We start from the raw sequence: 26,033 nt of genomic DNA, 5'->3' as shown, positions 1-26,033 counted from the left end.
CGATGCTGGCAGAGGATTAGATGAGCAGTTTCAGGCAGCTTGGAATATGCAGATGTGGGTAGTGGTGGCTGCCCTGCTCAGCACAGGGACCTGGCCAAACTGCGCAAGGAGATTGGCCTGGAATCTTTTGATAAGCAAGCTCTGGAAATCAAATGTCTGTCACTTTATTTAAATCCCTTTGTATTAAGGTGCTAAGGATTTGGAGACATTGAGATGATATGGAATTTAAATATATGTGACTATCTGCACATTAGTTGTAGCTTGTATTTTGAAAATATTTAAAAGTTCTTTAACATTTTATTTCTTATGATTCTGATCCTGAATAGTCAAGGACCCTTCTTAGTCAGAAAACTAAGGAACCTGAGCAATTACTTTCCCAGAGTTACCAGGTACTGTACTTTTACATCCTCCGTAATCACGAACCTTGCCTGGGATCTGGAAAACTAAGCGGGAAGAGATTGGAGGGCAGGAGCTCTTTTCTTTGTTTTCTACAAAGTATCCCATCCCTTGGAACAGCCTGGCTAGCAGTTAGTGATACTTTACCTGCCTTCTGCGTTCTAGTTTAAAAAAAAATGCTAGAAAGATGATCACAGAACTCCTGCATTGCCCTTGGAGGTTCACTTGAGTTTTTATTAACTCATTTTACAGAATATGCTTAGTTTCTCATTTCCTAATCTTTAGAAAAGGAGTGAGCACAGTGGGAAGTATTAACTGATAACTTGCTGTTTCGGGAGAGCCAAGTCACAATTGTCACAATGTAAAATAGCTGTTGTTAATATCAGTTGAAGATCTCTGAAAATTGATTGAGGCTGTGGCCCTTTAAACTGTGTTCAAAATTTAATTTATGTAGATCCCTTATCTCCTGATAAGCTTAATAAATGAGGCTCTGCTGAATATGACTTTTGGATTTTCCTCATTCATTTTAAAAAGTAATTTACTAAACTGGTTCATGACAGTCTTATGTATTTATTCCCTATTTATTTGAGAGGCAGAGCGAGAGCGAGCAGTTCTCTCCCCCAATGCTGGTAATGGTCCTTTACCGGGGCTGACGCCTCAGTGGACAGCAGGGAACTCAGTCTAAGTCTCCCTGTGAGTGGCAAGAACCCAGCAACCATTGCTGTCTCCCAGCATCTGCAGTTGTGGGAAGCTGGAGTCAGCAGCCAAGCTGGCTGTGCACTCCCCGATCTCTGGGAGACACGGCTTATAGGAAACCCCAGGGTCCTAACTGACCTCCCAACTGCAAGGTCATACTCTGGCCCCTGCCTCATTCATTTTTTTTCCTCTCATTTTTTTTTCAAAGATTTTTTTTTCTTTTTTATTTGAAAGGCAGAGTTACAGAAAGAGAAATCTTCTATTCATTGGTTCGCTTCCCAAATGGCCACAATGGCCAGGGCTGTGCCAAACTGAAGCCAGGAGCCTGGAGTGTCTTCCAGGTCTCCCACTTGGGTGCAGAGGCCCAAGCACTTGGGCCATCTCCCGCTGCTTTGCTAGACACATTAGCAGGGAGCTGGATCTTGAACCAGAGCCTATATGGACTGCTGGCGCTACACCATAACACCGTCTCCCCTCATTCATTTGTTGATGCAGAGCTTCATTAAGAAATTCTGTTAGGTTTTGAATCATGAATTCCAGTTGAGAATTTCTATCAAGGAAGTGATATGCTGTAAAGAGACAGGAACTGTTATTTCTTGAATGCCTGCCATATGCTAACTTTCATTCATCTCCCAGATATTTATTGAGCAATTACTAGGTGCTCGAGATGCAGTAATGAACAATAGAGGAAAATTACTCTTCACATGTAGCTTGCATAGTTTAGACTGGGGGTAGTAGGAGACATAATAAATAAAACGTCTTCTGTTTGTGTGGGAGGAAAACATACTGTGAAGAAAAATCAGAAAACAGAGCAAGGAAATAAACGGTGTTTATTTTGTCTTTTTAAAAACTGCATAATGGATATTTTCATTGATTTTAAAAAATCAAAAACTGTCATACATGAATTTTTTCTTTGATTAAGAATACAGTTCATAACTTTGGAACATGATTATGCTTGTACCTCAGAGTTAAAGAATTTCAATTAATAGCAATTTCCTATTGTTAACACTTCACAGAGCTGCTTGGTGGCTGGATAGAACATTTTGGAATTTACTTTTTGGTTTGAATCCTGGTTTGGCCACTTAACGCTTTGCCACTAGATTTGGGACCAGTTACAATTTCTTTCCTTCTTTGAGCTTGTTTCTTGTGAGTAAAATGAGTTTGTCTGCAAAGTAGTTGTGAAGGTTGAATTAAACATTTTATATAAGTCACCTTATACACACAGGGATGGTAGGGGCTCAGTGAATTGCAACTTTGTTTCCTGTCTCCTTGGAGTTCTGTGAGACAGGACAGATGCTCTCCCAGCCCTGTGGGGACTTTGTTTAAGGCATTTCGTTCGCATAGCTACAGCAGTCCTCTCTGGTGGCGTAGGGTTAGTTAGGATGTAACTGTGGCCTGGTGGTTAGTGCCTGCTGGAGAGCTTGTGCATGTCCCGGAGGCACTCAGTGTGGAGGAGACGAACCTACAGTCTTATTTCCTGAGGAAGGAAGGTTGTGCCTTATCCTGTCCGAGAGCTCTGTAAGCTGGACCACAGCATTTGGGTCGGTCAGCAACAATGTTCTTTAAAGTTCCAGTTCACGTAAATACTTGTAAAATTTTAGCTCAGTGCTTGGCTCCTTCTTGTCATTAATTTTCTTCTTCATTGTGCAGGTGGGTGGTTCAAAGAATTCACAACAGATTCAGCAAAACCGAGCAAATAATGCAAATTGTGAGTTTTCTGAGGGAAGAGTGGAGTAGTCATTTAAATTATAATACTTATTTTCATTTTTGGACTGGAAAACTGGGAGACCACGCCTTGTCCTGTTTTATTCTGAGGCATCCGTAGGAGCTCAAGAAATACTGCGCGTTCACTGTTGAAGGGTTGGAAGTATGGGTTTTCTGTATGTCACAACTCTGGTTGGTAGTAAACTCCTGAGTTTGAAAGGTTAAGGACAACCAAATGAAGTCTTTTAAATGCCATTTTTTAAATCTAGCCAAAAATTTGAAAAGTATCCTAGAAATTGTAAGGAAGAAATTAGTTATTTGCAATTAGATTAATGTTCGTAAACCTGTTATAATGTGGACATTACAGTGAAAAGGTTTTAAAAGCAGAGTAGAAGATATAATTCATGCATCACTATATATGCTCTTAGCTAACTGTTAAAGGTCAAGTTTGTCTTATCTCCTTCAGGCAGTCTCAGTGAAACTGTAGGTTTGCACTGGCTTTGTGAATTAAATGGCCCAGGTGTTTCTCCATCCTTGCGCTGTGAGTTGGCACTGGTGTTTTCTTGGAGAGACCAGCCTGCCACAACTGCTCCCAACCCCCATTCACAGTAACCGTTCCTCAAGTGCTGAAATCTTAGCCCAGGTCAACTCTCTCCCCTTCTCTCTCTCTCTCTCTCTCTCTCTCTCTCTCTCTTTTTAACTTTTATTTAATGAATATAAATTTCCAAAGTACAGCTTATGGATTACAATGGCTTCCCCCCCCATAACGTCCCTCCCCTTTCCCACTCCCTCTCCCCTTCCATTCACATCAAGATTTTATTTATTTATTTGACAGAGTTACATACAGAGAGAGAGAGAGAAAGGTCCCCCTTTTGTTGATTCACTCCCCCATTGGGCGCAACGGCCAGAGCTGTGCTGATCCGAAGCCAGGAGCTTCTTCCAGGTCTCCCACATGGGTGCAGGGGGCCAAGGACCTGGGCCATCTTCCACTGCTATCCCAGGCCACAGTAGAGAGCTGGACTGGAACCGGTGGCCACATGGGATGCCCTCACCGCAGGCGGAGTGTTAAGCTAGTGTGCCATGGTGCCGGCCCCTCTCCCCTTCTCTTGCAATTGATCTTCTACCTAACAAATCATAGTTTTAGCTTTCCTAAAACTTAAAACTTAGGTTTATAGTCCTTGTCTATACTCCTGCCTTCCTACATGTTGGTTTCTTGTGATGATAAAGTAAATAGTAAGTATGTTATCACAAAAATTAAAAGGAAAAAAAAAGAAAAGGAGGAGAAAGAAAGGGAAGTATTGTTATATTCCTAAAACTGTATCCATGATATACATGAAATCTCTTCCCTTTATATAAATAAAAAAATTTTCAAAAAATTTTGAAATTCTAATACTTTTAGTCATTACAGAGAATATGTCTTGCATTTTTAAAAAATTCCCACAAAGCATGTATAAGGTAATTTATATTCAAATTTGGTATGCCACAATACTCTTTTTGAACTGTGGAGTTTCTGAACACTTTTGTACATTTTTTTTTTTTTTAGATTTTATTTATTTACTTTAGAGGCAGAGTTACAGACAGAGAGAAGGAGAAACAGAGAGAAAGAGAGAAATCTTCCATCTGCTGGTTCATCCCCCAAATGGTCTACTACAGCTGGAGCTGGGCTGATCCGAAGCCAGGAACTAGGACCTGCTTCCAGGTCACCCACAAGGGTGCAGGGGCCCAGGCACTTGGGCCATCCTCCACTTGCTTGAAAGGCCATCAGCAGGGAGCTGGATTGGAAGTGGAACAGCCAGGACTCGAACCGGTGCCCATGTAGGATGCCAGAGCTGCAAGTGGATGCTTAGCCCACTATGCCCCAGTGCCGGCCGCCACAATACTTTTAGAAATGAAATGGAAATATATACAGCTGACTATACGCTGGCGATTTTTTTGTTTGTTTGCTGGCTTTGAACAATATCAGTTCTACCACTGGGAAGAAGCATACTGCATCTGTCAGCTTGGCTGGCTTCAAAAAGGAAGTCTGATGTAGCCACAAACAGGTACAGCAGGCCAGGGCAGTATAAGGATTGGTTACTACCAATTTTTTAACTGCTTTGTTAAGGAAGATGACATTCTTATTTCACTTTAAGAAGAAACAGAAGCAGCCTAGGACCAGCACTCTAAGTACGAGTCATGAGTCACGGCAGCCAGGATAGAGTGGAGGTTGGAAAGACCCTGGAGCCTGTTGATAAGTAAATTCTTATTCCCTGGTTCAGTACTTTCATCTGATTCGTAAGTAATGTTGTTGAGTTTTAGCTTAGTTTTACTCTGACACTTATCTATACTAAGGAAAATTTATTTTGATCTTTGGTTTCTTAACATTCCACTTTTCAGCATCAGCCAGGTTGAGTACATCACAAGTTTGTCTCTTGCTTGTTTGTCCACCAGGTAGCCCGCAGATCCTGCTTATTTTCTCTGGTGTAGAGCCAGTGGCAGTTCGTCGAAATGATTTTTCCGTTCCTCATCAATGAGAGAAAATAACTAGTAATACAAATGAAAACCTTGCAGAGCCTTGTTCTCAGGCCAGCAAGTTTTGTTTAGGTAGAGAAATCAGCAGAAGCAGTCATTCTGATATGAACTGGGGAGATGGAGGTAGGAGGGAGTTTACCTAGTTTTAGTTCTCTTAGAAACTGAGGGAAATGGTACTTGAGATTTGGCATTGATCTTTGTGAAATTGTAAAATAAAGTCTATATAGTCTGTAAAATAAAGCCAGAAACCCAATGATGTCATTAATCATTGGGTAAATTAATTTTACTGTGTTGAGCCCCTGAGGTGTAAAAACAAAAGAGCCCCGCTTTGAGGGAGTTCCCTTGCTGCCTCTGGCCATGTGCTCCCAGGGACCATTCAGGGGCTTCAGCCAAGGCCTTTGCTTCAGGGCAGTGCATATGTAGTGACAGTCTTATCTGCATTATCTGTGTGTCTTGTTTGGATCACCTTCTATTTAGCAAATTTTAATTATTATAAACAAGTATTTTTCAAACAGAACAACATGAATTCTTGTTGTAGTTACATTAGGCCTGTAGTTTAAATATGGGAAGTAATTTCACATTTGGAACTTTGCCTTGTTAGGTTTTTCCTTCAGGGTATCTGCTTACTTCATTTTTCCTCAGCAAATGGAATAAAAAATAATTTCTGTACTGTTTAATTTACTGTAACTCTTTAGACCAAGGATAAAATAAAACACATTTTTATCACAAAATAAACATGCAGATTATTAATTCTTTGTATTTCATATCTATTCATGTGAGAAAAACCCACATTTTCCATTTGAAATCAGTCTGCACACCCACAATTTAGTTGTTTTTAAGAAAAGCATTAGAAAATTGGCATGAATCAGATTTTGAAAACACCTCAGATAATGAGGTTAAATATATTACTGTGAAATTTGTGCCACTTTATCTTTATAAATGTTCCTTGTACTACTACCATCTTAAATTACTAGCTAGCTTTTTTCAGATATATCATTAATACTCTTTCTAGTCTGCATTTCACATTTAGAAGGGTATGTGCTTTCTTCTGCTAGGTTTATTATTAGATTAACTATGATTGCTTTTTGCCTTGATTTGATTTTTTTCCTGAATTTTTTTCTTCTTGATCCATTGCATGAACTGGTATGATTGTTTTAGAGTAGTTTACCCTGCTGGTTAGTGTTCAGTGCTGCCTCGTATAAATAATTTTAGCATAATAGCATTTGTTCATTGATCATTTAGTAAACTTTAGAACTTTTCCTGATACTGTAGTAATACAGAACTTATTGCAAAAATGTAAATTTAGTTACTATAGTTTCTGTTGAAATAGTTTAAAAAATCTGATACATCTCCTTAAGAATGTTGAGAACATTCCATAGTGTATTGTGTGAAATCTTTTATCTTAGAAATAATAAATACTCTAACATATGTACAGTTGGTTTTTTTTAAAAGATTTATTTATTTATTTGAAAGGCAAAGTTACAGAGGGAGAGGGAGAAATAGAAGAGGGAGTGAGAGAAAGATCTTTCATCCCCTAGTTCATTCCCCAAATGGCTGCATTGTCCGAGACTGGCCCAGGCTGAAGCCAGACACCAAGAGCTTCATCTGGTCTCTCATATGGGTAGCAGGCTGCTTTCCCAGGCCATTCGAGGGGAGCTGGATTGGAAGTGGAGCAGCCAGGAATCGAACCAGCACCCGTAAGGGATGCTGGCGTGCAGGTAATGGTTTAACCCTTGGGCTGTAGCACATGTGAGTTTTGTGCAGTTTATAAAATGAAGTCTGTGCAGTTTGTAAAATAAAGCCAGAAACAAAAATGATGATGGACCCAGTCATTAATCATTGAGTAAATAATGTGTTGCTGTTGCAGAAAAAATTGTGAGGTACATATTTGTCTTTTTAGTCTTATTTTTACAGCCAGATAGTTTTGCTGTTAGCAAAAGTCAACATGTAGAGTGAAAGATTATTTGTGTGTATGTTCACAAAAGTTTCATTTTTGGTTTATCAAATTCCATTGTTTTTGAAACATAATACATTTTAAGATCCTTTTAGGTGGATCACATAATACCAGTAATTTTTTTAAAAGATTTATTTGTTTATTTGAAAGGCAGAGTTACAGGGAGGCAGAGAGGGTGAGAGGTCTTCTGTCCGCTGGTTCACTCCTCAGATAGCCACAACAGCCGGAGCTGAGCCAATCTGAAGCCAGGAGCCAGGAACTTCTTCCAGGTCTCTCATGCAGGTGTAGGGGCCCAAGGACTTGGGCCATCTCCACTGCTTTCCCAGGCCATAGCAGAGAGCTGGATTGGAAGCAGAGCAGCCGGGACTCAAACTAGTGCCCCTATGGGATGTCAGCGCTGTAGGCAGCGGCTTTAACCGCTACGCCACAGCACAGGCCTCAACACCAGTAATAGTTAGGTCAGCAGGTTAATTTTGCTTTTTTTGCAGTTTATCTTACCTGCAGCAAAGCTATTGAATTGTATTAAAATTTTAATTGAAGAAACATTCCTTGAAATTTAATAGTACTCCTATCAGTGACATAAAGCCCATTATGCAGACTTTTTTTTCCATATTGTTCATAGCCTATGGACTAATTTGTCTTTTTTTAATAATCATACATATTTGTGGGCTATAGTGGAACATTTCCATACATACAGTGTATAATATGTACTGATCAAATCAGGGTAATTTGACTTGTTATGGGCTAATAATCTCTGTAGGCTTTTTTTGGTGCTAAGTCATCAGTAGAAAAATAATTATAGAGAAATAGCAACATAGGCAAGAAGATTGTAGCTTTTTAAAAAAGAATTTTGAATAGATTACTTATTCGATTTTAATCCATTGAGAACAAATTATGATATAATTGGTTAATGTTTTTTAAAGATTTTATTGACTTATTTGAGAGGTAGAGTTACAGACAGTAAGAGGGAGCGAGAGAGAGAGAAAGATCTTCCATCTGCTGGTTCACTCCCCAAATGGACACAACAGCTGGAGCTGCGCTGATTCGAAGCTAGGAGCCAGGAGCTTCTTTCGATCTCCCATGCGGGTGCAGGGGCCCAAGGACTTGGACCATCTTCTACTGCTTTCCAAGGCCATAGCAGAGAGCTGGATTGGAAGAGGAGCAGCTGGGACTGGAACCAGCGCCAGTATGGGATGCCGGCACTGCAGCTGGAGGATTAACCTACTGCGCCACAGTGTCGGCCCCAGTTGGTTAATTTTTAAAAGACAATTTGTGACCTGACAAATATGCATCTACTCTTCAGAACTTAAGCAGATGTGCACAAATATTGCAGTAAAATAGTTGCTAGTATTGAAGAGAAAAATGTGCTCAAGGAAACCTCTGAGGGATCAGTGGTCAATGCAGGTTGCTGGAAATACAGTTGTGGAACACTTGCATTGAGGGGAACTCAGAGTTTACCCCAGGACTTGCATGGACCTGAACTTTATTTGACTAAAGTCCTATTTGCCACTTTATGGTGATTTTTTTTCTAGGAAATGGAAAAACAAACACGTGGAAATGTGGATTTCGATAGAAAATTCCGACTTCCACATGCGGGGATTCTGCCTCTGCATATGAAGGTGCACTGACGCAGCCTGGATGGCCTTGGCCTTGGAGAGGTGACTGGGTGGCCTGAGTGACACATCCTCACTCCCCTCGTGAACCCTGGCATACACTGAGGCTGACTCTCCAGAGGCACTGGAACAAGAAGCATGCGTTGGGGGAGGGTAACTGGCTTGTGGGAAACTGAACTGGTGATCCTCGCCCAGCCGAGCCCTGTCAGTGCTTCAACTTTTCTGAGCATCATGGGATCAAAAGAATGGGAAGAAAGCACGTGCAGTTGGTGTCCTTTTCCTTCTGAGGCACAGCTGTGCAGAGTTGCTGTCTGATGTCCTTGCACTGTGCTTCCTCACCCGGGAGTTCGGAGTTCTGCTGTGTGCCAGGGAAGGGGGTGCACAGAGAGATGAATGAGACACTGTAGTCCCTGTCCTCCAGAGACGGCTATCACGCACTGACAGATGCTGTGACACAGTGCCACACAAAACACCTCAGGGACCTGCGCGAGAGGGCGTGTGATTCCTGAGGGCTGCACAGATATGGCGGGCACATCTGCCCAGAACAGTGACAGTCTGAGTGCCTGTCAGATAGGCGAGACGGAGAGGTACTGTTTGGAGGTAGGTCATTTCAGACAGACAGACAGTGTGTGAAAAGCACAGCCACAGGAAAGGCCCGTAGCTATGGTAGTTCCACGGTGCGACCATCCATCTGGGAGTTGATAAGGGTCGGAATTAAGACAGTGAGTGACGGGGTCATTAAGGAGGAAAGTGGGTGGTGGATGTGAGAAGGGGGTACTGAGCAGAGCAAAGCTAGGGAAGGCTCACACATGGCCTGGCTGGGCTCCTGGGTGGCAGGTGGTGGCATTCACCAATACAGAAGACATCAGAGGAGTGCCAGGTGAGCGGTTTCTGTTTGTTGGTTCTAAGGTTCCCATCGAGGGACAGAGAGGAAGGAGACATTACTTTATACGAGGGGCAGGAGGAAATGCTTTTGTGATCAGATGAATTCAAGCAGGTGCCTGAATGAAGTAAAGGGAGAGTTTTCCAGATAGGGACAATAGGAAATGCAGATTCACCTAGGTGGGAGCATGCTTGTCATCTTCCGAGGACCGGAAGGCCAGTTTTGATGGAGCTTAGTGGGGGAGGGGAAGATGGGTAGATGAGATCCAAGTGGATGTGTGCTTCTCATGTAGAGTTTTTAGCCTCTGCTAAGGACTTCAGATTTTATTCAGGAAGAGACAGGAAGCCGCTGAAGGGTTTTAAGACACAATGTAACTTGTCTTCCTCCCCTGGCTTCTTGGAATATAACTGAATGGTGTCAGTGTGTGTATAATTCTGTAGCACATATTATGAGTGTAGATTCAGGTAACCATCACCATAGGATATAGAGCTGTTTCATCATCATCAAAAAATTCTTTTGTGCCTTTCTCCAACCTTGACCTTTGCAAGTACTACTCTGCTCTCTAGCTGTGTAGATTTGCCACTTTAAGAATGTTATATAGGCCAGCGCCGCAGCTCACTAGGCTAATCCTCCACCTGTGGCGCCGATACTCCGGGTTCCAGTCCCGGTTGGGGCGCTGGTTCTGTCCCGGTTGCTCCTCTTCCAGTCCAGCTCTCTGCTGTGGCCCAGGAAGGCAGTGGAGGATGGCCCAAGTGCTTGGGCCCTGCACCCACATGGGAGATCAGGATAAGTACCTGGCTCCTGGCTTCAGATCGGCACAGCGCCGGCCATAGCAGCCATTTGGGGGGTGAACCAACGGAAGGAAGACCTTTCTCTCTGTCTTTCTCTCTCACTGTCTAACTCTGCCTGTCAAGAAAAAAAAAAAAAAAGAATGTTCTATAAATGAAATCACATTATAGTACCTTTTGAGATTGCCCTTTTTTTTTTTTAACTTGGCATAATGCCCTTAAGATCCTTCCAAGCTTTTGCGTATATCAACAGTCTTTTTCTTTTTAATGCTAAGAAATACACTGTTGTGTGGATGTGCCACAGTTTTGTTTAACTGCTCACTGATTTGAAGGACTTTACTGGTTCCAGTTTGGGATTATGAGAACAAATCTTTGAGCAGGTTTATACAGGTTTTTATGTGAAAATGTGTTTTCATCTATGTTTGGTAAACCCTACGTGTTCAGTCGTTGAGTTGGTGAAAACTATGTGCTTAACTTTGTAGAAACTGCCATACTTTCCAAAGCAACTCTCTCATTTTACATTAACCTAGTTTTTCTGCATCTTCTCCAGCACTTGGTATTGTTCATTTTTGGTGTTTTTTTTTTTTTTTCATTTCGGCCAGTGTGATAGAAGTTTTTACTAGTTTTCATTTCTATAATGGCTAATGGTGTGCAGAATATTTTCATGTGCTTCTCTGCTGCTTATCCTGTGTGGTGAGTATATACATTGAGGTCTTTTCCCCTTATTCGAATTGGCTTGTTTTCTTATTGAGTTTAGAGAGTTCACATTCTGGATTCCAGTCCTTTGTTAAGTGTTTGATAAACAAATATTTTGTCCTAGTATATGGCTTATCTTTATATCATCTTAACAGGTTCTTTTGTAGAGCAAAATATTTTAATTTTTTAAAATTTGCATTTATTTGAAAGGCAGAGGGGCAGAGACAGGTCAAGATCTTCCATCTACTGGTTTGCTCCCCAAATGCGGACAACTGATTCGCAGCCCCAGATGGCCATGGCTGGGTGTGGCAGAAGCCATGAGCCCAAAACTCAATCCAGGCTTACCACATGGTCCGCAGGAAACAAGCACTTAAGCTATCGCCTAATGCTGGCCAGGGTGTGCATTAGCAGGAAGCTGGAATCAGAAGCAGAACCAGGACTGGCACCCAGGTATCCCAGGTGGTATCTTTGCCACTGTCCCAAATGCCCACCCTGTTTTAATTTTGATGAAGCTCAGTTTATGCATTTTTTCTTTTATAGGTAATGTCTGTCTTGTCAGTTCTTAGAACTCTTCAGTTAACCTTTTGTACTACAGATTATTTCCTGTTCTGAAAGTTTCCTAAAAGCTTTCTATCTTATGAGTATATAAATAGATCTAGGGTCCATTTGGATTTAAATTTGTATAAACTATGAAGTTTAGGTAGAGATTCTTTTTTTGTTGTTCCAGCATCATTTGTTAAAAAACTATCTTTCCTTCATTGCCTTGCTTTTGTACCTTTCTCAAAAATCAGATGACCTGTAATTGGCGCTGTGGCATAGCAGGTAAAGATATTGCTGGTTCGAGTTCCAGCTGCTCCACTTCTGATCCAGCTCTCTGCTATGGCCTGGGAAAGCAGTAGAAGATGGCCCAAGTCTTTGGGCCCCTGCACCCGCATGGGAGACCCAGAAGAAACTCCAGGCTCCTGGCTTTGGATAGGACCAGCTCTGGCCATTGTAGCCATTTGGGAAGTGAACCAGTAGATGGAAGACCTCTCTCTTTCTCCCTCCCTCCCTCCCTCCCTCCCTCCCTCCGCCTTTCAAATAAGTAAATCTTAAAAAAAACAAAAAAAAACAAAAAAAAACAAAAAAAAACCACACACACACACACACACAATAAAGCCTGTTTCTGGGGTTCTGATTTCCTGAGGGATGCAAGGATATTAGAAGGAAATCTTCCTAGGAAAAGTGACAGTCTGAGTGTGGTCAGGCCAGGAGGAGAGGGACAGCTTGTTTTATTCATCTTCATGTCTGTCCTTCCACCAATACCACATTCCTTAATTACGGTAACTATTTAAATTTTAAAATCATAGTGATGATTTATTAATTTTATTCTCCTTTTTCAAAATTGTTTCAGCTATTCCATTTCCTTCCCATGTACAATTTAGAACCTTTAAAAATATGCTGCAGGGATTTTGGTAACAAATGCATTAAATCTGAGGCCGGCACTGTGGCACAGGAGGTTAAAGCCCTGTCCTGAAGCACTGGCATCCCATATGGGCGCCAGTTCTAGTCCCTGCTGCTCCTCCTGCTATGGCCTGGGAAAGCAGTAGAAGATGGCTCAAGTCCTTGAGCCCCTGCACCCACGTGAGAGACCCTGAGGGGGCTCCTGGCCACAAATCTGCACAGCTCCGGTGGTTGCAGCCATCTGGGGAGTGAACCAGTGGGTGGAAGACCTCTCTCTGTAACTCTGTCTTTCAAATAAATAAAGTAAATCTTTTTTTAAAAAAATGCATTAAATCTTGATAATTTGGGGAAAATTTTGACATTTTTATTGAGTCTTTCCATCATTAACATGGTATGTCTTTCCACTTAATGTAGTCTTTGAATTTTTTTTAAATTAGCATGTAGTTTCCTTTTTTTTTTTTTTTTTAAGATTTATTTATTTATTGGAAAATCAGAGCTACAGGGAAAGAGAGAGGTCGTCCATCTGCTGGTTCACTGCCCAATTGGCCGCAATAGCCAGAGCTGGGCCGGTCCAAAGCCAGGAGCCACTTCTAGGTCTCCCACATGGGTGCAGGGGCTTGGGCCATCTTTCATTGCTTTCCCAGGCCATAGCAGAGAGCTAGATCGGAAGTGGAGCAGCCGGGTCTGAAACCAGCACCCAGATGGAACGCTGGTGCTTCAGGCCAGGGCGTTAAACCGCCAAGGCACAGAACCGGCGCAAGCATGTTGTTTTCAGTATACAAATCCTGTTCATATTTTGTTAGCTTTTTGCCTGGGTATATTTTTGAAGCATTTGTTCTTAGTATTTGATTTGGGTTTCCTGTTATTCATTTTTAGCATACAGCAGTATGGTTGATATCTGTGGGTGAACCTTGTGTCCTTAGACCTTGCTAAATTATTCTGTCAGTTATGGGAGAATTTTTGGTACATTCCGTGGGTTTTCTAATGTGACTGTGACCAGAAACAGTTTCATTACTTCCTTTCCAGTCTGTATGCCTTTTTCCCCCTTTTCTTGCCTTACTGCTGTGGCTTGTACATTCAGTACTGTGTTTAATAAGAATGGTGAGAGCGAATAGGCTTGTCTTGTTTCCTGCTGTTAGGGAGAAAGTGTTTAGTCTTTCATCATGAAATGTGTTCGTTTATAGGTATTGTTTTTCAGATTGGGAAAGTTCTCTTTCTATGCCTAGTTTGTTAAAACAGTTTTTATCATGATTGGATCTGGAATTTTTTCAAATGTGTTTTCTACATTGACTGATAAAATCATAGGGCTTTATTTCTTTAAACTGGTAACTTGGGGCCAGCCTAGTGGAGTAGCAGGTAAAGCTGCTGCCTGCGATGCCGGCATCACATATGGGCACTGATTCTAGTCCTGGCTGCTCTACTTCCGAGCCAACTCCCTGCTAATGGCCTGGGAAAAACAGGGGCCCCTACCATCCACGTGGGAGACCCAAATGAAGCTTCTGGCTCCTGGCTTTGTCCTGTCTCAGCCCTGGCTGTTGTAGCCATTTTGGGTGGTGAGCCAGCAGATGGAAGATTTCTCTCTCTCTCTCTCTGTTTTGTTTTTTTTTTTTTTTTTTTTTTTTTTTTTTTTTTTTTTGACAGGCAGAGTTAGAGAGAGACAGAGAGAAAAGGTCTTCCTTCCATTGGTTCAGCCCCCCAGATGGCTGCTACAGCCTGCGCACTGTGCTGATCCGAAGCCAGGAGCCAGGTGCTTCCTCCTGGTCTCCCATGCGGGTGCAGGGCCCAAGAACTTGGGCCATCCTCCACTGCCCTCCTGGGCCACAACAGAGAGCTGGACTGGAAGAGGAGCAACTGGGACAGAATCCGGCGCCCCAACTGGGACTATAACCCGGGGTGCCAGCGCCGCAGGCGGAGGATTAGCCTAGAGAGCTGCGGCGCCAGCCTCTACCTCTCTCTTTCAATTAAATAGATAAAAAAATTTTTAAACAAAGGAAACTTATGGTAACTTTCCTTTTTCATTATTCTTTCTGACTGTTGTGTGGAATAGGATATGGAAATGGAGCAAAGATGTAAGGAAGACCGTATTGGAAAGTACTGCAGTGATACAGATGAGAAGTGGTAGTGGCTGGGACCAGGTGCTACCAAGAAAAGGTGAGAAGAGGTCAGATTCTGGCTATGTTCCAAACTCTGTATGGGCAGTAATTGCTGATGAATTATATTAAAGTATAAAAGAAACTTCTAGGATGACTCCCAAGATTTTTGGCCCAAACAGTTGGAAGCATGGAGTTGTTGTTGACTGAGTTGGAGAAAGCTGATTAAGGAGCAGGTTTTGACTGGACTGTGGTAACTTTGAAGTGCCTTTTAGACATATAACTGGTGATATCAAGTAGGTGATTCATTAAATATTTGAAATGGAATATAGGCACGAGATTCAAGCTAGAAATATTAATTGGGGCGTCGGCGCCGCTGCTCAACAGGCTGATCCTCCGTCTAGCGGCGCCGGCACACCGGGTTCTAGTCCCGGTCGGGGCGCCGGATTCTGTCCCGGTTGCCCCTCTTCCAGGCCAGCTCTCTGCTGTGGCCAGGGAGTGCAGTGGAGGATGGCCCAAGTGCTTGGGCCCTGCACCCCATGGGAGACCAGGAGAAGCACCTGGCTCCTGCCTTCGGATAGGTGCGGTGCGCCAGCCACAGCGCGCCAGCTGCAGCGGCCATTGGAGGGTGAACCAACGGCAAAGGAAGACCTTTCTCTCTGTCTCTCTCTCACTGTCCACTCTGCCTGTCAAAAAAAAAAAGAAAGAAATATAAATTGGGAAGTCTTGAATTGAGAGATATGTGAGAAAGTATAGTGGTTATTTGTTAAAAATTGCCTGTAACTGCTTTTTTTAATTGCTATTTAAAGATTATTTGTAAAAAGCCAGTTTCTTGTGAATGAAGAACTTTGTGAAAGTTTGTATTCATTTTTTCAACAGACTATTATGTTTCTGACATAAAATGCACCAAAATTATGTGATTGTGTGATCATTTTAAGGATGAGTATTCACTGTAATGTATAGTTAATCATACTCACTTGATAGGCAGATGGCTATAATAATCATCATCTAATTCTGTCTTACTAATTTACAGAGCTTTATCCTAAATCTTTTAAAAATGATGTAGCTTTGAATGTTGTTGAAGAGGCTTTGAGTCTAAGAGGCAGATGGCTTTCTGTGGAAACATTTCTCTTGTAAATGAAAGCAACTAGAGAGATATATGCGAAGCAAAACTTAAAAACAGGACTGCAAAATAGCTAGACCTAGAAATCGGAGAAGGGAGAAAGTGGGCCTGTTACAGAGAATTGGTAAAAAGCTACATCTGAATACCACTCGAATGTTTACTTCACGTTGACACTTTTTTTTTTTTTCCCGACAGGCAGAGTTAGACAGAGAGAGAGAGAGACAGAGAGAAAGGTCTTCCTTCCGTTGGTTCACCCCCTAAATGGCCGCTACGGCCAGAGCGCTGCGCCAATCCGAAGCCAGGAGCCAGGTGCTTCCTCCTGGTCTCCCATGCAGGTGCAGGGCCCAAGCACTTGGGCTATCCTCCACTGCACTCCCAGGCCACAGCAGAGAGCTGGACTGGAAGAGGAGCAACCGGGACAGAACCTGCGCGACAATAGGGACTAGAACTCAGGGTGCCGGCGCCGCAGGCAGAGGATTAGCCTAGTGAGCCGAGGTGCCGGCCAACACATTGACATTTTTAAAACACCAGTTATTTTCTGTTGTTACTGACCATTCGCTCTAATGATATCTTCTTACTGATAATGTGTATCTTTCTAGCACTTTGTTTTGTTTACTCCTGTTAGAGGGTTTACTCTGTTGTATTACACTTCCATTTACTTTTCACTTTCTCTCATTAAATGTAAGTTTTTACAGCATTAGTGCAACATTTGGCTTGAATTCAGTAATTATTTGTGGGTGAATGATGATCAAACACAGACCACCAAATTTGAAGCTTAGTATCCTTGCCTGTTTTTTTTTTAAAAATATTTATTTATTTATTTGAAAGTCAGAATCACACAGAGAGGCAGAGGCGGTGGGGGAGGGGTCTTCCATTCGACGGTTTACTCCCCTGTTGGCCACATCGGCCAGAGCTACACTGATTCGAAGCCAGGAGCCAGAAGCTTCCTCCGGGTCTCCCACGTGGATGCAGGGGCCCAAGGACTTGAGCCATCTTCTACTGCTTTCCCAGGCCATAGCAGAGAGCTGGATTGGAAGAGGAGCAGCCGAGTATCGAACTGGCACCCATATGGGATGTCGGCGCTTCAGGCCAGGGTGTTAACCCACTGTGCCACAGCGCAGGCCCCTACTTGCTTGTTTTTTTAAATAGATGAGTTTTGAGTTTGCATAGTACAGGTTCTGGTTGAGTGTCTTTTCCAAATACTAACTTGATGTTTTCAAACAAGCCTTCTGCTCAGGCAAGGCAGCATCACTTACCAAGGTTAGTGAGGCACGTATTTTGCTACTTGCTATTGGTTCTTTTTTCCCTGCTGATAATTTCAGCAAATTTATCTAAATTTTGGCCCAGATATCTTGTATCAGAACGTACACATTTCAAAAAGGGAGACTGGGCCTCGAGTTGGAACATAGCATCATGTCTTATGGGAGATTTCACGTGTTTAAACAAGAATGCTTTCTGTGTAGTCCTCCGCATTTCCAGGCAGTTGGTAGAGATGTAGGACAGGTTCCTCTTCAATACTGGCACCTACTCCAGCATTTTCATGTACTTTTTCTTTGGAGCTTTACAAAAGACACAAATACCCTGAGAGTTACCATTCCGATGTAGATTTAAATACCAGGAAAATAGAGATTTTTTGAAGTCGTAATATTGTTTTATTTTTAGATCTATGTATGTAAGTATGTTTGTTTATAAATGTATACAGATATGCACATATACCATGTTAGTATATGAGAAATTAATACATTTCTCATAGGAAGAATGGTTTTCTCTGGTATTTTTTTTTTTTTTTTAAGATTCATTTATTTATTTGAAAGGCAGAGTTACAGAGGCAGAGGAAGAGACAGAGAGAGAGGTCTTCCATCTGCTGGTTCACTCCCCAGATGACCACAATGGCCGGAACTGTGCTGATCCAAAGCCAGGAGCCAGGAGCTTCTTCCTGGTCTCCTATCCGGGTGCAGGGGCCCAAGGACTTGAGCTATCTTCTGCTTCTTTCCCAAGCCATAGCAGAGAGCTGGATTGGAAGTGGAGCAGCTGGGACTTGAACTGGCACCCATACAGGATGCTGGCACTGCAGGCGGCAGCTTTATCTGCTATGCCACAGCACTGTCCCCCTCTGGTGTTGTTGATAATAACATAGTAAGAATGTTTAGTGCTATGTTGTAATCATCTTGGGGAATAAAAGAGAGAGGCTATATAAAACAACCCTTTCCTTAGTGGGAGAGAGAGATGTAGTCAGCTGAGTCTGATACGGAAATACCTACTTTGCATGATCATTGGGAGCATTGAGTGAGTGAGTGTGTTATAAATCATTTGGCTTAGTGCCTACACTTAATACGTGTAAGCTGTTAATAGAGTGTTCATTTTTATGAAAGTGTTACAAAATAATAAACTTAAAATGTACATAATTTCTGTTATAACTGTTTGGCTGTCTTGTCACCGTGCCTTCCTTCACTTTAACTGACTCCTCTGAGTGTTAGCACTCTTAGTTCTCAAGTCCCTTCGCTCCCCGACCTCTTTTCTGACCTTCTCCAGAATCTCAGTACAGCACACTCTACAGATCTCTTAGGGAGGAAAACAGCGTGATCTAACCTGTATTAGGAAGCTAGCGAGCGTGTTAATACTGTGAAATCTAGCTTGGAAAGTTTAAGAGTATATAGTAAGCTCTCAGGTGAGAGGTGACTGTGTCACTGTCACTAACTGGGTAGCAGATAGATACTGAACAAGAACATTGTAGTGGGAATAGGACGGTTTTGTGGCTGTAATTATGGAGACTTTACCATTGATTCTGTGCAGAGAGAAAAAGAACTGGTGATAACTGTGAGGTTTCTAGCTTCAGAGTCATGCTGTTTGTCATTAACAGAGCGATGCGCTATTGGATTGGAGGCAGTGAGTTGAGTTTTGGACAAGATGACTTTGGGTTGCTAGCATGGAAATTTTCAGGCTATTAGCTTGCTTATTCTGTCTTACCCCTTATCTTCCACTCACTCACTGATTCTACTGCTATTAATTTTAAGAACTTCCCCTTAGGAAAAGTAATTTCTATCTAATTATAATAAGCAGTAGCAATTGAGCTGTTTGGGCAGCAAGTCCTTGTTTCCTATCAGCTTTTTCATTGTTCTCTCTTGGTGCCCTCCCCACAGTGAAATAGAATAGTTTAGCACCATGATTACTTCTGTCCCACCCCACCTCTGGGATACTAGTAGATAAGGTTTTCTACTTTTATGTGAAAATATTGCAACTTGACAGAGCTCTTAGAAGAGAAACAAATTTTTTAAAATATTTATTTTATTTATTTGAAAGAGTGACAGAGAGAGAGAGAGATCTTCCACCCTTTGGTTCACTCCCCAAATGGCCACAACAGCTAAAGCTGAGCTGATCCAAAGCCAGGAGCCAGGAACCAGAAGCTGTTTCTGGATCTCCCAGGAAAGTACAGGGGCCCACGGACCTGGGCCATCGTCTGCTTTCCCAGGCACATCAGCAGGGAGCTGGATCAGAAGTGGAGCAGCCGGGACTCAAACAGGCACCCATATGGGATGCTGGCGCTTCAAGCCAGGGCTTTAACTCGCTGTACCACAGTGCCGGCCCTGAGAAACTAAATTTTGTAAAGTGTTTGCAATTAAAATATTCATTTATCAGTAAGCATAACATCTCGTTCATCTAGTATCATTAGGTAATAATTGCTCTTCATAAGATGATTGAAACTGATCTTAAAATCTATGTGTTTATAAAGTTTATATGAAGATTTAAAAATAATGTAGATATACAGATATTTATAGTTCCAAATCTACTTCTTTGTGATGTTTTATACGCCTTGCTGCCTTTTAAAATAGACTCCTCATCCCCACCTCCACCCCCCATTCTCCAGCACATGCATATTGCATACTAAACCTTTTCTAGAAAAAGGAAAATAGTTTTGTTTTACAGTGAGTCAGGAACCCCAGGTTCTAGACCAAGAACTGGCACTGAGTTGCTATGTGAGGATCGAATCCATGGATTCTAGAACAGTGCCTGGCATTTAGTAGGTACTTAGCATATATTTTTGGAATGAGTCATTGTTTCATGCCTGTTTTAGTACTCCTTCCCTGATTGATTGCTTGGAATTCCTGGCTGCCTGGGAGAGAAGCTTCTGGGTTTCTGATGTGATAGGAGTGTCGAGATTCTGTTGGAGAGGCACTGTAACCTTGATGTAGAATATCTGTTTCAGCTGCTTAGTGAAATTGTTGCCTTTCTCTTGATATATTTGCTGGTATTTGAAATTGCCAAATTATCTTCCAATACTTGATTGATTGGAGATCACTTTATTTATTTATTGAGTATATCCTCCACTTCTGTATATAGAGGAGATGCCCTGTATTTAAGCACATAGCCCATGTCCTCAGGGATCTTACAACTTCAATGAAGAGACAATGATTGGAACTACAAGAAAATAAATGTTGACTCATCTACAGCATTGACCCCCAGGTACATTCATAGTTAGAGGAATAGAGGTCTGTGAGCTAACACAGAAGAAAAAAGATTTGGGAAGGGGATAAAACTGGCTGGTTTTGAAGAAGTAATTATGATTTTGATAAGCATCAAGGTAGAGAAATGACATTGGAAGCAAAGGCAGTAGGGGAGGTAGAACATGTTGGAACACGCCTGACTAGATTCTTAAAAATGTGAGGACTGCTGGGAAATGAAAGTAGGTGAGTTTAGTAGAGGGGTTTAACTGTAGAGTATGTGACCCTGAAGAGATGTGAAGATGGAATTTATAGGGGTCCATGCATGTGGATGGGGGGTATCTATATTTTTATTAACTTGTTAAGTGAAATTTCACATTTCCTTCTGTTATGATTATAAGCAACAGACCGTGGTAGTTATTAATAGTGCCTGTGTCTTTATAACTAGTAGAAAATCACAGGTAATTTTCATGTCACTTTGTAACTGTGGGTATCTAGGTATACACACTTGGAATATTGTGTTTACTTAGTCATTGTGTTTCAGTATGATTGATTTCCTTGGTAATCTTTTATGTATTTAAAGTTATATTTTCAAAAATAATATTTCAGTAATATTGGCTTCCATTGTTATCCTAGGTATTATATTTTGTGCATTTAAAAACACCTTGAGAGGGAATGTGTACCTTTCTCAAGACTGCCAAATGAGGGTCTGTGACCCCCTGATGAAACCAAACTAGAGAAACTATTGAGAACCACACTGAAAGGTTGTAGTTGAAGAGATACGCAGAAAACGAGCCTAGTATGTTATGTTCATTTGTTTTTGCTTCACTTAATAAATATGATTTAAAAAATTAAGGAGCAGGTGTTTGGCCTACCAGTTAAGATACCTGTGTCCGGGGCTAGCACCATGGCAAAGTGGACTGAGCCTCCACCTGTGACCCCGGCATCCATATAGGTGCTGGTTCTAGTCCCAGCTGCTCCTCTTCTAATCCAGCTCTCTGCTATGGCCTGGGAAAGCAGTGGAAGACGGCCAAAGTGCTTGGGCCCCTGCATCTGAGTGGGAGACCTGGAGGAGGCCCAGTTCCAGCCATTGTGGCCATTTGGGGAGTGAACCAGTAGATGGAAGACCTTTCTCTCTGTCTCCCTCTGACTGTCTGTAATTCTACCTCTCAAATAAATAAATAAAATCTTAAAAAAAAAAAAAAAGATGCCTGTGTCCTTCACTGGGGTGCCCAGGTTCCATCCCCAGCTCCTACTCCTGCTTTCTGCTTCCCATCACTGCAGGTCCTAAGGAGAAGCATGCCCAGCTCCTAGTTCCAGCCCTGGCTCAGCCTCAAGCAATGTGGGCAGTTGGGGAGCGAACCAGCAGGTAGAAGCTAGCTCTCTTTTTCTCCTCTCTCTGCCTCTCAAATAAACAAAAAGAATGGGAGCTCTTACCATTCCAGATAAACTTAGCTTTAAAAATGTAATAAAAGCTCATCTGTAATTCTATAATCACTATCCCTTATATGTCTGTTTCAGTTTGAGTTCTTTTGCAACAGAGTGAAATATTTAAAGTGGTTATGTAGGAACATTTCTTAATTGTTGTACTATACCTAATAGGTTAAGTGGGAAGACCTTGGTGACAGGGAGGTAAACCATGAACCTGGTCATTTAGATGTTGGAATAGCATAATAGCAGCAGGAGTATTGTAGAATTCCAAAAGATATATGGAGAGAAAAAAGTTGTAGAACTTGGTAGTGTGAGGACTAAAATGCATGGAGTGGGAAAATGCCTGAAGTAGAGAGTATCAGGAAGAAAGTGAAGAATAGAGCACCCAACTAGGATGCTGGGAATAATGCAGGTCCAGGATGCCATCTCTCAAACCCCAGGACCCAACTACATTTTGGAATACAAAACTTCAGATTTTTGGAAAGGTAACATGTTGTGTATATTGTAAATTATGTAATTCCCCAGCAGGGTGTGAGACATTACTCTAATTAAACCCGAATATTTCTGCACTGGAATATGGAAATAGTCAAATAAGTGGTCTAAATCAAGCCTGTCAATAGCTGGTTCAAGTCAGATTTTTACCATTACCAGATGCATTTCAACATGAAACTTCATGAAAAAAAATCTTAGAACTTTTTAGATTTTAGAACTGCTGAAATACTTATGGACTGTATGGACTATCATGCCCACTTGCAGAGTTTTAGGAGTTATGTTTAGAAAAATTAATTATAGGGGGGCGGTGTTGTGGGCGGGTAAAGCTGCCGCCTGCAGTGCCAGCATCCCATATGGGTACCGGTTCAAGACCCAGCTGGTCCACTTCTGATCCAGCTCTCTGCTATGGCCTGGGAAAGCAGTAGAAGATGGCCCAAGTACTTGTGCCCCTGCACCTGCATGGGAGACCTGGAGGAAGCTCCTGGCTCCTGGCCATTGAGGCCATCTGAGGAGTGAACCAATGGATAGAAGACCTCTCTCTCTCTCTCTCTCTCTCTTTCTTTGCTTCTCCATCTCTCTCTGTGTAACTCTGAATTTCAAGTAAATAAAAATATTTTTAAAAATTAATTATAAAGTAGATGAGACTTGAAGGAATTGGATAGAGGTAAAGAAAAGAGTTAACTTCAGTTTTCAGATTAAAAAGAAAATTGCTATTTCTGACAAAAATGGCAAGTTAGGAGAGAAGCTGCTTTGAGAAGGGTTCAAGTTGAAACATGAGCACAATTGAGAAAACAGACATTTTCCTTCACTTAAGATTCCCTTTCGGGGTGGGCGTTGTGGCACAGTGCATTAAGCCGTCTTCTACAACACTGGCATCCCTTGAAACATCTCTTCCAGGGCAGCTTCCTGCTGATGCACCTGGGAAGGCAGCAGCACATGGCCCAAGTGTCTGAATCGCTGCCACCCATGTAGGAGACCTGAGTGGGTCCTGGCTTCACCCTGGCCCAACCCTGGCTGCTATGGCCAGTTGGGGAGTGAACCAACTCTGCCTTTCAAAATAAAATCTATCCTTTATTTATTATTTATTATTATTATTTATTATTATTTCAAAATTAATCTATCCTTTAAAAATAATGTTTTTTTTTAAAGATTGCCTTTTATCTTTCACATGTTCTATATCTTAAGTAAATCAACTGAAAAGGTTAGAAGTGCTAACAGTATAAAATTTCCATTGCAAGGAGCTCTTTCTTTTCAGCAATTATGAGTAGCTGACCAAACTCTAGTGTTGAAATCTTCAAGTGTTTCTGGGTTGGGCATGGTTGGAGAGGGGTACCTACTGGAACAAAACCTGGAAAATAGAAGAGTAGAGCAAGGTGTTTGTCCACACCCAGAGGTTTCTTTTCTGTGTGATTGGATCATCGCTGTGGCCATGGTTCTATCATGTGATTGTATCTGAAAGCAGTACTGGTTCAGCTGCAGTGGTAACTGACATGCGCCAGGTACTGGTTAGGTGCTGCAGGCGGTCTGTGCTGTTTCTGCTCTGTGGACTGGATCAGGACACAACTCCAGTAGAAAGCGTTAGCATGGGTGGTAGTGCGATGTTTTTTTCCCCAAACTTTGGCCCATAGAAAATTAATGCATGAGTATATAGAATAGATTTTAATTCATTGCTGTTCTGTAAGTTATTTTAATCTACCAATAAATAGATTTATACATTGATACTGTCAGAGAGAGTGAGTATCCCTTTATCTAAACTAAAATCTTTGGGACTTGAAGTGTTCCACATTTTGGATTTTTTTTTTGAATTTGGGAATATTTGCACAGACTTCTTTTTTTTTTTTTTTTTTTTACAGGCAGAGTTAGAGAGAAACAGAGAGAAAGGTCTTCCTTTTTCCGTTGGTTCACCCCCCAAGTGGCCGCTACAGCCGGCGCATTGCAGCTGGCACGCTGCACCGATCTGAAGCCAGGAGCCAGGTATTTCCTCCTGGTCTCCCATGTGGGTGCAGGGCCCAAGGACCTGGGCCATCCTCCACTGCCCTCCTGGGCCACAGCAGAGAGCTGAACTGGAAGAGGAGCAACCGGGACAAAATCCGGCGCCCCAACCGGGACTAGAACCCAGGGTCACTGTTTGAACATTCTTAATCTGAAAATCCAAAATCCAAAACATGTTTAGGGTCTTGTTGGTGCCTAGAAAGTTCTTGATTTCAGGGGCAGACATGTGGCACAGCTAGTTAAGCTGCCACATGGGACACCTCCATCCTGTATTCGAGTCCCACCTCCATGTCCAATCCAGCTTCCTGCTACTGTGGCTGGAAGCAGCATATGATGGTTCAAAGCCTTGGGTTCCTGCCACCCACATGGAAGACCCAGATAGAGTTTGTGATTCCTAGCCTGTCCCAGCCCTGACTGTTGAGCACTGGGGGAGTGAACCAGTAAGTGGGAGATCTCTCTTTCTGTCTCTCCCTCTATCTCTGTCATGTGCTTTCCCAGCATCCCCCCCCCCCTCCGAATTAGTTTCAGAAATTCAGAGCATTCATATTTTGAATTTTTGGATTAGGGATGCTAAAATTATATAAGTAGACTCTCTTAGAGATAAATCTTTCTGCTATAAATATAAAGCAAAGCCTAACAAGTATTAAAATTTGTTTAAGTTATGTTCCTTATATATTAATGTATATATTTTATAATCCATAAATAATAAAGCAAATTTTGTCATTATTAGACGTCTATTCAGATTCTAATAACACATGACTAGAATTTTTTTTAAAGATTTATTTATTTATTTGAAAGAGAAGGAGAGACAAAAAAAAAGAGAGATTGTCCATCCACTGATTCACTCCCCAGATGGCCACAAAGACCAGGCTGGGCCAGGCCAAAGCCAGGAGCCAGGATTTCTTACAGGTCTCCCATATGGGTACAGGGCCCAAGCACTTGAACCATCTTCCGCTACTTTCCCAGGTGCGTTAGCAGGGAGCGGGATTGGAAGTAGAGCAGCCGGGACACAAACTAGTGTCCATATGGGATGCCCGCACTGCAGGCCGCAGCTTAACCTGCTGTGCCTCAACACTAGCCCCCAGAATTTTTCTATTAAATAAGGATATTGGACAAGATCTATAATACTGCTTTCAGCATCAAATTCTGTGATTGTGAATGTTGAAATTTCATCAAGTAGAATAGAAAGCTTAAATTGCAATTTAAAGGAGCTTCTCGTTAGTGAGTATAGAGGACATGCTGTGGAACAAGTGAGAAATTGGATGTCTCAACTTTGTACCTTTGTCCTTTGACAAACATTGAGAGAGACCATGCAAAGAAGGTCCTAGGAATCTAGAGAATACTAGTGTTAGAAAAGTTTTCAAAAAAGAAACTACCAATAATACCATTAGTCCAATAAAGAGAAAGGAACCCTTGACCTGAAGACAAAGGTTAGAAAGCCATGAATATGCATCTAGCCTTCATTTTGCTGCTTTTTAGAATTTTGATACTCAGCAAAAACTAATGATTAAACCTTGTAAAATGAGGGTGGTAACTGTAGCCTTTCTGAGTAGCCGTTCATGAGGATCCATTGATTTGATGAATTAGGAAGTGCCTAGTAAAACTTACCAGTATTAAGTGGACTTAAGTGATTGCAGAAAGGTAGATGAGGGTCCTGAAGAGGTTACTAGATTTGGTTATTTGAATAAAAGTATTATCAGGCAGGCGCCGCGGCTCACTAGGCTAATCCTCCACCTTGTGGCGCCAGCACACCAGGTTCTAGTCCCGGTCGGGGCGCCGAAT

General features: G+C 42.0%; 1 protein-coding gene across 5 annotated transcripts in view; it reads left to right on the top strand.

Moving 5' to 3' along the window:
• TAB2 (TGF-beta activated kinase 1 (MAP3K7) binding protein 2) overlaps positions 1 to 26,033 on the top strand; it is a 99,783-nt gene that overhangs the window by 2,854 nt on the left and 70,896 nt on the right. Inside the window, exon 2 of one of the 5 annotated variants that reach the window (XM_051836813.2) lies at positions 14,732 to 14,835. The exons of 3 other annotated variants lie outside the window; for them this stretch is intronic. The gene's annotated coding sequence lies outside the window, so the exon portion shown is untranslated. Of the gene's footprint in view, positions 1 to 14,283; positions 14,458 to 14,731; positions 14,836 to 26,033 lie in introns of those variants that run through there. One more of the 5 variants, XM_070073461.1, reaches the window with a different exon arrangement.

This window comes from Oryctolagus cuniculus, chromosome 5, assembly GCF_964237555.1.
Source record: "Oryctolagus cuniculus chromosome 5, mOryCun1.1, whole genome shotgun sequence".
Taxonomy (NCBI): Eukaryota; Metazoa; Chordata; class Mammalia; order Lagomorpha; family Leporidae; genus Oryctolagus; species Oryctolagus cuniculus.
This window is presented reverse-complemented; position numbering and strand designations above follow the sequence as displayed.